General features: G+C 33.4%; 1 pseudogene; it reads right to left on the bottom strand.

The window, feature by feature from the left end:
* The window catches only part of LOC126551285 (dynein axonemal heavy chain 1-like), a 19,166-nt pseudogene extending 7,965 nt beyond the window's left edge, over window positions 1-11,201 (bottom strand).
* Window positions 11,202-12,999: the final 1,798 nt, after the last annotated feature.

The raw sequence follows: 12,999 nt of genomic DNA, 5'->3' as shown, positions 1-12,999 counted from the left end.
TTCATGGCTGAATACATTTCGTTAGGGCACATGTCTGTCGCCACGTCCCCGGGGGCGTATATCATTCCGCATCATGCTATATATCGGCCCGAGATTGATGCTCAGAAAATACGGGTAGTATTTGATGCATCCGCGCGTAGTGGTCGTGGACCATCGTTAAACGACTGTTTACTTCCCGGCCCTAAGTTACAGCAAGATATTGTCGATATTTTAACACGTTTTCGCATTCATAAATATGCCTTTACTACGGATATTTGCAAAATGTATCGGCAAATATTAATTTTGCCAGAGTACCGTAGGTATCAGCACATACTATGGCGCTCGTCACCGCACGACGAGTTGCGCGAATATGAACTAAATACAATTACGTACGGCGTAAATTGTGCGCCGTATCTAGCGTTACGCGTCCTACAAACTATCGCTCATGAAGACTGCGACGACTTCGAGTGGGTCCGTCATGCATTGACATATCAAACGTATGTCGATGACATTTGTTACGGGGCGGACACCATACCCGAAGTGTTAAAGCTTCAATCTGACTTGATATTCGTTTTAAATAAATCTGGTTTAGAGCTCAAAAAGTGGGCGTCGAATACACCGTCCGTTCTGGCAGCGGTCGCGGCCGACGATCGCGTAGGTACCCCTATGTCGTTCGAAGCAAGTGAAAGGTTGGGCACCAAGGTGTTAGGCATAGAATGGCATCCGGACGGAGATTATTTTTGTTGTGCGTTACGTATTGAACAGTCGCCCATATTTACGAAGCGTGGCATTTTATCGCTCGTAGCTCAAATTTTCGACCCGCTTGGCGTCTTCGGCCCGGTAGTATTCTTGGCTAAATCCATCATGCAGAGGACCTGGCAACGCGGTCTGTCCTGGGATGAGGCCCTCCCAACCGATATCCATGATGAGTGGGCCGCCTTCGTATCCGATTTGCCGTCACTTTTAGCCATCCGTATACCTCGGCATATTAACGCTAGCTTAGGCGCGTCGTGTTATTTATTAGGTTTTTGTGACGCTTCACAATCGGGTTATGCAGCGGTAGTTTATATACGAATAACCAACGGTCCTGCCGACACGTCAGTGTTTCTTATCGGCACAAAAACAAAATTAGCTCCATTGAAACCGTTAACAGTCCCGCGGCTCGAGTTGAACGCGGCGTTATTATTAGCTCGTTGGCTAAATCGAATTCGTCGTACGTTAGCGGCGCAGCTTAATATTATCGGCGTACGGGCGTGGTCGGATTCGACAATAGTATTATCTTGGTTGACTGTCTCTCACACATCGTTCAAACTTTACGTTTCGAATCGTGTGCATCAAATTAGGACCTTACTCCCGGACTGTCATTGGCAACATGTCGAGTCGCACAATAATCCCGCCGATTGCGCATCACGCGGAGTGATGCCATCGGTATTATCACAGTTTGAATTATATTGGCACGGTCCGCCGATAGCTTATGAAGACCCATCGATCTGGGACCAATTTTGCCCGCCTCAACCTTGTCCGGACTTACCCGAAATGCGTCCCGTGTCATGTGCGGCGCGTGTTAATGAGTTCGACGAGGAATGGTGTACTCGTTTTTCAAATTACGATCGAATGCTCCGTGTGGTCGCATATGCACGTCGCTTTATTGCAGCCTGTCATCAGCGCGTATCACACAAACGAAATAACACGACACGAAGGTCAATGCCCCGACATCCGGTGAGGGTAGCTCCCGCGTTTTTATGTAAATCAGAAATTGATTGTGCGGCCCGCATATTAGCGGCCATGTCACAACAAATACATTTCGCCGAATTAGTACGAGAATTATCCGGTGGGGAGCGCGTATCGTCTAAGCCTCTAGCTCGGTTGGCCCCGTTTATTGACGCCGAGGGAGTAATACGCGTGGGGGGTCGACTTCGTCACTCATTATTGACATATGATTGCAAACATCCTATATTGTTATCAAAGCGGTCTTATTTTGCACTTTTGTTATGCCGTCGATGGCACCTATTGACCTGCCATGCCGGCCCGCGTGTGTTGTCCGCGTTAATATCTCGCCAGTTTTGGGTGATTTCACTTCGTTCGGTGTTGCATAAGGTCATTGCAAATTGTTCGGTATGTGTGAGGTTCGACGCCAAACCGGCAACGCCTTTGATGGCTGATTTGCCAAGTACACGCGTGCAGCCGCGGCAACCGTTCGAGCGCGTAGGTGTCGATTATGCGGGTCCCCTGCAGATGCGTGAGACACGATTGCGTAAATCACGTATTTTTAAAATATATATCTCCGTATTTATATGCTTTTGTACCAAGGCTGTCCATTTAGAAGTTGTGACCGACTTGTCTGCGGATGCTTTTTTAGCGGCTTTCGATCGCTTTGTTGCGCGTCGGGGTGTCCCCAGTGACGTGTTCTCCGATTGCGGAACCAATTTTGTCGGCGCTGACAAGCAATTGCGCGCAATTATTCAAAGTCCGGAGGGTCAGGTGGCGATTGCGAACTCTCGGACCATGTGCCAGTGGCATTTTAATCCCCCCAGCGCGCCGCATTTCGGAGGGTTATGGGAGGCGGCCGTCCGGTCAACAAAGCGGTTGTTAATACGTACCGTAGGTACACACGTATTTACCTACGAGGAATTCTCTACGTTATTAACACGCGTCGAAGCGATTTTAAATTCGCGACCGCTTACGCCAATGTCAACGGACCCGCACGACCTGGATTATCTTACACCCGGACACTTCCTCATCGGTCGACCGCTACTCGCTATTCCGCCTAGGTCAGGTTCCGAGTCGAATCGTAATTTGGTGAACCGGTGGAAACTGCTAGACCAATGCCATCAGGCTTTTTGGCGTCGATGGTCCGCGGAGTACTTGACTACGTTACAGGAGAGATCCAAATGGACAAAAACAGTCCCCAATATCAAGATAAATGATATGGTTGTAATTATAGACAAACAAAGTCCTCCACTATTATGGCGTCTCGGTCGGGTAACGGAGTTATTGCCCGGGATCGATGGTACCGTCCGTGTGGTTCGAGTGCTTACACAGTCCGGTGTTGTCACCCGACCCGTAGTCAAGCTCGTACTGATACCGCACAATTAAAGTAAAAAAAAAAAAAAAGGGGGTACTATTCATCTGAATGCGTGAGACCTATAATTAAGGTACTTGTATACCTGGACGCTACTGCGCACAACACCGCACGCCGGCTTAGCCTTTTGTCGCTACCACGCCTGTATACCCTTTTAATTCTTATTTTTTTTGTGTTATGACTCGAGCGGTCTAGGTACCCAATAAAGCTTTGATTGTGTTTAATATCATATTCTATTATACTGTTTTGTATTAGTCATACGTCTATCATTTTTTTTTGTTATTATTTTTATATGTCATAATTCGTTACATTATTATTTTGTTTTTTGTTTTGTCGATTTATTAACATATTATTTGAAATTTATTATTGGCAAATTGCTATTAGTGCATTTTGTTACCTTGTTTAGTTATTATCATTAATATGAGACCGAATTAAATGTTCATAAAATTGTAAACTTTTTTTTTTTTTCTCTTTTTTTTCAAAAAAATATGAGACGACCTAAGGTTAGATTGTGCCTCCTGCAAAAAAAAAAAAGGTCAAACTTCATACAATAAGATTATATGGACATCCCTTTCCGGCTCGACCCAGTGCTTGTGTGAGAAGACTCTCACGGCGGGGAGGATGTTCGAACGCGGAACGACGAATATTATATCTACCTATATATTAACTATTCGGTTCGGACACCACGGTGTAGCGGGATGGAGGCGCCCAGCAAGTTCCCCCCTCCAGTGTCCGGCGACAGTTCGTCTGCCGCTAGCCAGACCGTTGACCGACGGGTGACACCTTTGCTGTCTTTTCCAAACGGTTGGGCTTGACATACGTCTCTGTCCGCCCACCGTTATTTGGTGTGCTTTTTTTATTTGTGCCGTTACACTACGTCGTGTGATCAACTCTTATATTACAAAGTGTGGTCAGTACACGGATACGTCACCACAATTAGTGGACTTGTTGGCAAGTTGGCCATTATTCTGTACTCTGGTGTCAACGTGTGCGAAGTCGATTCCTGTATTTTGCATCATCGGGCCGCCGGTCAACTGTTAAGGACCACGTATATCACCCGACGAGTTATATAAAACCAGGTCGTACCTCTATTATTATTTGATTGTACCTACCTACCTTATGATTTTGTATTTTTTTTATATTCTATTACTATATATTATATGTTAGGTGTTATTATTATTTATATATTAATTATTGTCAATTGACCCCGGGGCGCCCTATATTAGGTCCATTATATTTATTAATATTTAATTTATTTGGGCTCATTGTTTATATATATTTTCTAACCTGTCATATTATACAAAGACGTTGTTACTAGAAAAAAATATTATTGTTATTATTGTATACTTGGGGTAACCCACTCCGCTCCTGTCTACGATAGCACATGCGAGTCGTTGCCGACAACCGCCGATCGTCGTAGGATCGGTAACGGCGCAACACCTAGCATTTGAAGTTCAAATAATGACAAAATTCGTCAAAATCATGAATATTTGCAATTATTCATAAAAAAATGTTTGTATTTGTATAAGTAGTTAATAGTTGAACATTTAATACAAGATTTCCCATAAGTTTGGCTTACTGCAATGATTACAAAAAACTTAAGTTTTGGTGTATTCAGGCCATTAAAACATAAACCACCTTTTTCGCCAACCACTGGAAATTATATCCTAGGCTGACAAATATCTCCTTTCAGAATCGTTTTTCGTGTACAAATATACAATGAACATTGGATTCAAATTTAATACATCCATTATAGTAACCTACTTTACAGCAGAACATTACTCACTTGACCACTCTCTTTTTTTTATTACTATAATAGCTTAATAAACATTATACAATAAATCTACAGCTGGAATAACTGAAAAAAGCATAAAAATAAATTGGTTTATTTGGAATCAGAATGACATGGAACGAATTTATGAACAAAAATTAAATTTCTATCTCATATGCATAAAAAAGAAGCATAATATACTTTAAAATCCGAGTCTTATATACATATCACTATATAGGTAGTTACGTTTATTATACTCAAAAATCAGTATTGCGATACAAGATATTAGATACTTCATATTTCATACAATTTTATTGAAAGACTTAGTTATATTTGAGGTAGATGTGTATCTAAAATATTTGTATAGAAGATACTGCCCAACACTGGTTTAAATACCTCTAAAACGCCCATAAAAAAATAATTTGGATTTGTTATTTGTATTATTATTGTATAAATATAGGTAGTGAATGCTTACTCACTGCGTTATACTTACATAGTGAGAGGATCAAAAACTTTAATTATTCATAAACTCACCCAAGGTTTATTTAAAGTGATTTTCATTATTCGTTTCCATATTCGTTCAACTAAACTTAACTTTTTATTTTCCACATGTAATTGTTCTTTAATGTCTGGATTGTCAAATATTGGTTTTAAATACAACCATGTCCTAATAATTATATCAAAATGTATTTGTTGTAAAAAAATATAAACAATTTTAAGCAATCTGAAACAACTAAGTTATGTATACTTAAGTAGATACTACTAGATGTCTAGAATTCTAAATAGTTATTAGTTATAAGGTACCAAGTTTTGATCGTACACTATTACTATATTTCTGCAGTGACAACATGACAATGATGAATGAGCATTATTTTAAAATCAAATTTAAACAAGGTACTAAAAAAATGAATCTTTAAATCTAGTATTTTACTTTTGAAATTCGCTCCATTCATTAATAACATCTTTTGAAAGTCTTAAATCTTCTTCCCATTTAGTTAATGGTTCTTCAAATATTCCTTTAAACGAACTCGAAGATAGCTGTCGAGTAAGCAAAATATGATCATCAAGCATTTGAAATTCTGTATCTGTTATTGTTGAAATATAAATATCTTGATCATTATAAGGCAACAATTGGAACTTTACACCGGTCCATTCATCCATCATTTTATTTAAAGCTATTTCAATTATATATTCTTTTGAAGCATTGTCTGATAATTGTTTTATCTCTTCTACATGGTCATTAATACCCAATGCCAAACATTTTTAAAAAGTTAGTGTTGGTGATAATATAATTCTTATTCCTGAAACAATTTGTATTACTTGATTTAATATTTTAAACGTACAAGTATAAGATAGGTATTAGACATAGGTATAAGTATTAAAATAGGTAGTATTAATATTATGATAATAATTAATAATTGTTCACCGGTTATATCAGCAAATATATCCCAATGCCTTTGCTTCATCCCTTGAGTTAGAATATAATTCAATAAATGTACTATTGGCACATATTCTTCAATTTGTGTTTTTATTTCATTAGCTACACTTAAAGTACCTGTATTCATTAAAAAATTATATACATATATATATAACTATTTACAACAGGTTATAATTAAAAATCATCAAAGTTAATTTATTGTTATTACCAGGTACTTCAGCGAATTGCTCAACACATTTTGTGACAATATTTAATAAATTGTTTAACATAGGTTCTATAGTAGATTTTTTTATGTTTATTAATGGATTTTTCATCCAAGCACTTTGTAATTTAAAAAACTCTGAAGCACTTTGCCATAATATTTTATATGGTTCAAATTCGTCAATTAAATGCTCTACGTTTTCAAAGGGTGTTACCTAATTATAGACATTTTGTGTAAATTATTTATTATTATAAGTATAGATAACTTTTGATAAATTATAATAAAACAAAATTTGTTGTATTTAATTGTACTAACCGTATGACCAAAAAGTTTTTATCTTTGGTTTAAAGTTTGACTAGTTCATTGTAGGTCTTTAATTAGTTTCCAATTTTTATTTACTTCTACTGCAATCTCATTTACTTTTGACAAATTATTTTCAATAGTTAACTTTAAAATAATATCACTTAAGTATAAATTGCTATATTTTCTAAAGACTCTTTTACTTTTAAGCTAATCTTATAAGGCCAAATTAAAGAGCTATATTTTAATTTTAATTGTTCATCTTCTAATATCCACAAAAATGGATCCAACATATCCATTTCCTATAAATAATAAGCTGACTAATAATGATTGTGGTACCTATCTATAAATTATAATGGTGTTATTTTATTGGTAGTTTAATATATATTTTTTTTTTATATAAGCCATAAATTTAATGTTATGTTACCTTTAATAATCGTTTTAAGATTTCAGTTTGATCACTAATTAAATTTGGCAAGTCATTTATCCATTCTCTTATTTCAAACACTTGTTCTACTGTAGTCGGAACTTCAATAAGCTTCAGATACATCCTATTGTATTCTGCGCAGCATATTTCTATTTTCTCGGTTGTTAAACTCGCATGTGTTTTCATAATTAATTCTGCTAATTCAATCCGTTTAGTTATCAATAAATGTTTCAAGGATTCAACGTTTATGAAAAATAACCCAATAATGATATTTTCAGGAAATGTCTTCTCTAGGTTTAACTTCATTTTTATTTGCATTGATATTTCTTCTTTTATTCTGTTTAGTGATGGATTACCTTCAAAGAATTTCCTATAAAATATAACAATACGTTATATTCGGTTGTTTAAGATAATATTAAATTTATTTATACTAACTTTACATATGACTCGACATTTATATTATATAAATGTGAGTGAATATTATATTCTTTGCAGTACGCTTTTATTGGAATAATAGCTAAGCGAATGCTATTTTCAATAGTAGCTTGTAAATCAGCAATTTGGGGTTCAATTAGCCCTATTGATGTTAAATAAGGTTTTTCTAAAAATGTCAAGTTCGCGAGTACATATGGATGAATAGCTGGTATCTCATGGCTTTCTAGTATCATTCGTTTTAATAAGCTTACAATAACCATCTATGAAATTCATAAACACATTGTATTATGTTCTGCTATTATAACATACACACTCAAATACTCCATATTGTATTTTTTACTTATTTTATATAAGTTGATATTAATATATTCTTATAATAACAAATAGTTACCTATGTTAATACCTATTTATTTTGAACGTATAATGAAATATATATATATATTATATATATACACCTAGGTACCTATATAACGTTACTGTTGGTATTGTTATGTATATATATAAATACCAACTGTATATTTTACTGTATATTTTTCCATTGTCCTAAAAATATTATAAAATACTAAGGTATATAGTATTACAGTATACCTACTTAATATTTTAGAACTATTAATATTGTCTTGTTTGTTAAAAAAAAAAGAATTCATACCTAAGTAAATAATAATAAAAACAATAATAAAAATGTAAGCTTTTTTTAAAATTTAAATTAATTTGTTTACAGTAGGTACCTATACGAACAACATAGGGTAAACATGGGTAAGACGGGACACCTAATACTTTAACCCAGATAAAATAAACAATTTATACATTATCATGTTAAAAATGTTTCCAAGTTATTACAAATATTATGACACACTTAAATATTCAATAAGAATTCCAAAATCTTTTTTTGAAAAATATTGAGAATTTTTTTAACTGTTTTACTCAAAGTGTCTCATCTTACCCTGTTATCGAGGTAAAATGGGACACAACATGTTAAAGATGGGACACTGATTAAAATCATGTAAACAAATGCTTTATTCTTTTTTTAACAACATTGTGTTAAATAAATATAATATAAAACAAAATTATATAGGTAGGTATTATAAATCTTTTTCATACATTATATCCTGTTACTTTAGGTATAAAAATTAAATAACTGAGCATAACATTTATAAAATAATAAAAACAATGAAAACTTAATGACTTAGGCTATAAATTGTACATAAACAAAATTACTTAATTACACAGATTAAAATCATGTAAACAAATGCTTTATTCTTTTTTTTAACAACATTGTGTTAAATAAATATAATATAAAACAAAATTATATAGGTCCCATTTTACACGTAAATGAATATCCCATCTTGCCCCAATGTGTGTTATATTACTTAAGTACTTTTAAAATAAAAAATATTAATCGCATTGTATTATAAATGAAACCATGAAACGCACGACAAAATTTACTACAACAATAGTGTATCACTATGATAATTAATTAAATATGTACTTACCTAACAAGTAACAACTGCGAGTTAAACCAAATAACTTACATCAACAAACGACTTTTTTTCGAAATGTGATTATTTTGTTATCATTAATGTGAAACGTTATAATAACAGTGTCGCCAGTACTGAAAATAAATGTCCCCAAGAGATATTGTGTAAACATATTAGATTTCGAGATAATGCGATGTCCCATCTTTACCCAGTGTCCCGTCTTACCCATGGCTAAATAACATTATTATTTATTTATTATTTAGCCATGGTCTTACCCAGGTTTCCCCTACCTCAAATTTATCTGGATTAATTGAGTAAAATGCTCCATTTTCATTCATACTGAGCGTTATAGAAAACAATGGAGGTGCGCATTCTTCAAATGGTGATTTATTTAAATTATTACCCCAAGTAAAATCATCATTAATACCTTTCATTGAAATAATAGGTTGCTCGATCAGTCTTGTATAAGCTTTTGCCGAATTTAACACTATTAGTCTTAGACGTTCCTGTATAAAAATATAATTATACAGTGGGTATTAAAAAGTTAAGTAGGTTAATAACCTACTACAATAGTATATTGTGTGGCAAGGGCGGGAAGTGAGCCATAGCCATAGGCAAGTGCCGCATTTCGCCCAAGACTGAAATGGCCTTCCCGCGCGAGCCACACATACTATTTTTTGTCACGCCCCTGCGTTTATGAAAAAGGTTATGCAGGGATCTATGCAACAATTATAGACTATTACTAACGCATCGTTCGACGCCCTTATATAGGAACAGTGCAAATTAAATATGTTTAAATGTTTATGCGTCATGCAAGGAGGTTACTATACATTTAAAATGTAACCAAAAGTTTATGTTTTGTAAGAACCGTGGTAGGTGTACATTTTAGTTTCTGGTTGTGCAGGGGATACCTACGCCGCGCCCGCGGCCGGCACTTTTGGGGATTTCCTCTTTTCCGCCCGGCACTTTTGGGGATTTCCTCTTTTCCGCCCGGCACTTTTGGGGATTTCCTCTTTTCCGCCCGGCACTTTGGGGATTTCCACTTTACCGCCCGCTGGACGGAAAAAGGACGCTTTCGAACGCTTCAACCGTGGTCGAAAACCAAACTTTCGGTGCAGGCGTGACAAAAAAATATATAATTTCATACTTCCATCATACGCGTAATAAGCGTCATTAATCTTCTTAACTTGTTGATTGATGATTCATAATTTTTAATTTTACATGTTGAAATGTCAAACCAACCTGTTTTTATATTTACTAAAACTGCATAACATTTGTAAGCAATTTCCTTTATCCACGAGTTCTTAAGCAAACTAAAAGTCTAAATACATGTCTTATATTAAATATTTTATGAAAACAATTAGTAATCATGAAAAAAAGAAATTACTTCAAAAATATTTTTTAACTGTGCTGTTTCAAATTCATCTAGCGTTAAATAAATTTTAAAATCAGTTAATAATAATTGGATGTTTTTGATTAACGTAATCTCTACGTTAGATAAGACCAATTACAAAAAAAAATGTAGCATTACATTTTCAAAACGTATAACCAAGGGACAACAAACTTAATAAAATTAGAAGATTAGAATATATCAACGAATAATAAAAAATATTAACAATTTTTTTTAATAAAAATAACAAAAAAATATATATTTATAAAAAAAATTAAATTACAACAATAAGATTTATCACAAAAATCAAAATCAGTATTGACGTTTATAAAAGTTAAGTATGTAACATTGTAACTGAATAATGAGTTATACGAAATAATTATTAGTATTTAGTAGGTGTTATTATGAGCATTAACTTTAAAATTTATAAACTAAATAAATAAGAATCATTTATTTATTATTTAATAATTAAATATACCTTATATATATATATATATATATATGTATGTATAAATGATAATTATATAATAATATAATTTGAATAATATTATTAGAATATATACCGTCTATAGCATAATCCGTACCGGGCTTTCTTATGAACTGTTCAAAATCGAAATTTGGTATTTTCAGAGTATTATGGTGATCTTTAGATACAGATTTTAATAATTCTAGCCTAAAAGATAGGCATGATTCTTGATAATATTATTAATTGTTCGACCATCTGTACAGATATATAATTGAGAAAATAAAATTAAAAATATTAAAAAAAAACAATAGAGGTATAAGCAGAATAAAAAGCTTAACATAGTATGTTGTATACAATTTTAATAGGTAGGTACATGGAAGAAAAGTTTAAAATTGTGTGATTTTTTTTATTTTTATTTAAATAAATTATATAAATTTTTATACTTTCTGGCCTTTTAAGATATTTTGAAATAGGCACTTTTATATTTTATTTTTTTTTTCTTCCTTTGGGTATAGTTGGTCATATTTTATGAGTATTTCAATATAATACAAAAAATTGGATTAATTTTCATCTTTATTGACTATAATTTAATCACGTATTCAAATTGTTTTTTGATCAAAAATTAATTTTTATAGACATCATGCAGTATATATTTGAATGAAATTACATATTTAAACGATAAATAACGATGTTTATTATTTCATTATATTACTTTTATGTAGGTATGTTATGAATTTTAATATACGCAATGAAATATTCAAGATATGTTGATTAATTTTAAAATATTAATAATTTTATTTATTTTTATCATAATAACTCAATATTAATAATATAATAATTTTATTTTTCTGCAAAAATTAAATCTAAAAATCATTTTTCATGTACAATGATGTTGCAATGTTAAAATGAAACTAATTAACAAGGATAAGTTGATTTTTCGTAGGTTTGATTATATAATTTTTTAACGAATTTTATAAAGGAAAATATTTGAGGAATTATTAAAATCAACTTATTTATTAAATATAAATTTTATACGTTTATAAACGCTTTGAAACCTTTTCTATATGTTGCTAACAAATTCGGAGTAGTAATTAGTTATATTCATTGTTTTGTATAATAACTAGATGTATCTCGCTCTGCTGTGAAATTCGGTCTAAGTGATATTCGCTCTAAGTGAGTACCCTAGGTTGGATCCGGGACTGTAAAGAAAATATCGTAAAAAGTCTAGTTGTCACAATTTTAGTTAACCTAACCTCTGGTAGTTTGGAAGGAGCCGATAGGGTCCTAACCTAACCTTCGAGGGGGTCGGTGTGCCTCGATTTCTGGGCTGGTGGAAGCCGCCTTTGGCGCCTTCGAGGGGGTCGTGTAAAAATCGTGTTATCAGGAATTCGGTCGGAAATTGTAATCGGGTGTCTAGAAAAGAAATCATACACTAAAAAAGTAAGAAAAGTACTGAAGTCGAGTAAATAAATACGAAAATTTTTAATTAAGTGTCTAGCTATCAGTCCTAAACTGGTGTAATGCCGTTTCCCATTGCATGCCCTGTCTTTTTGTATATAAAAAAAATGTATTTAGCGAAAATGGTAGTCGAGTGTCTAGCTATCAATCATCAGATCACGTAACTAAATGTGTATCCTAAATCTAGATCTGACAATACAATCCGCCTGCGCCTCCGACGTCGAAAGTCTAATGTTGTATTGTAATAGGATAATAAGTATAAAGTCAAATAACATATTTTGAGCATTCAAGTCGAGTTGTCAGTTATCATTGGGAAAAAACGAATTAAACGCCATTAAACCCACCCACCACGTAGGCATTCCGACTGCGTCGGATCGCGGACTATGTGTGAATAGTAGGTTATGATACCAATATAGTATAATATGAACAATCTCATACCGTGTCCCGTCGCATGCCTGGTTCTTTTTTTTATATTATAAAATTTATCTAGTGAAAATGGTAATTGAATGTCTAGCTATCAGTCATCATAATATGATGTAAATCGATGTCTTAATGTTCAATCCATAATTTTCA

Source organism: Aphis gossypii, chromosome 1 (assembly GCF_020184175.1).
Source record: "Aphis gossypii isolate Hap1 chromosome 1, ASM2018417v2, whole genome shotgun sequence".
NCBI lineage: Eukaryota > Metazoa > Arthropoda > Insecta > Hemiptera > Aphididae > Aphis > Aphis gossypii.
The sequence above is the reverse complement of the archived record's forward strand: the minus strand, read 5'-3'. Positions and strand labels throughout refer to the sequence as shown.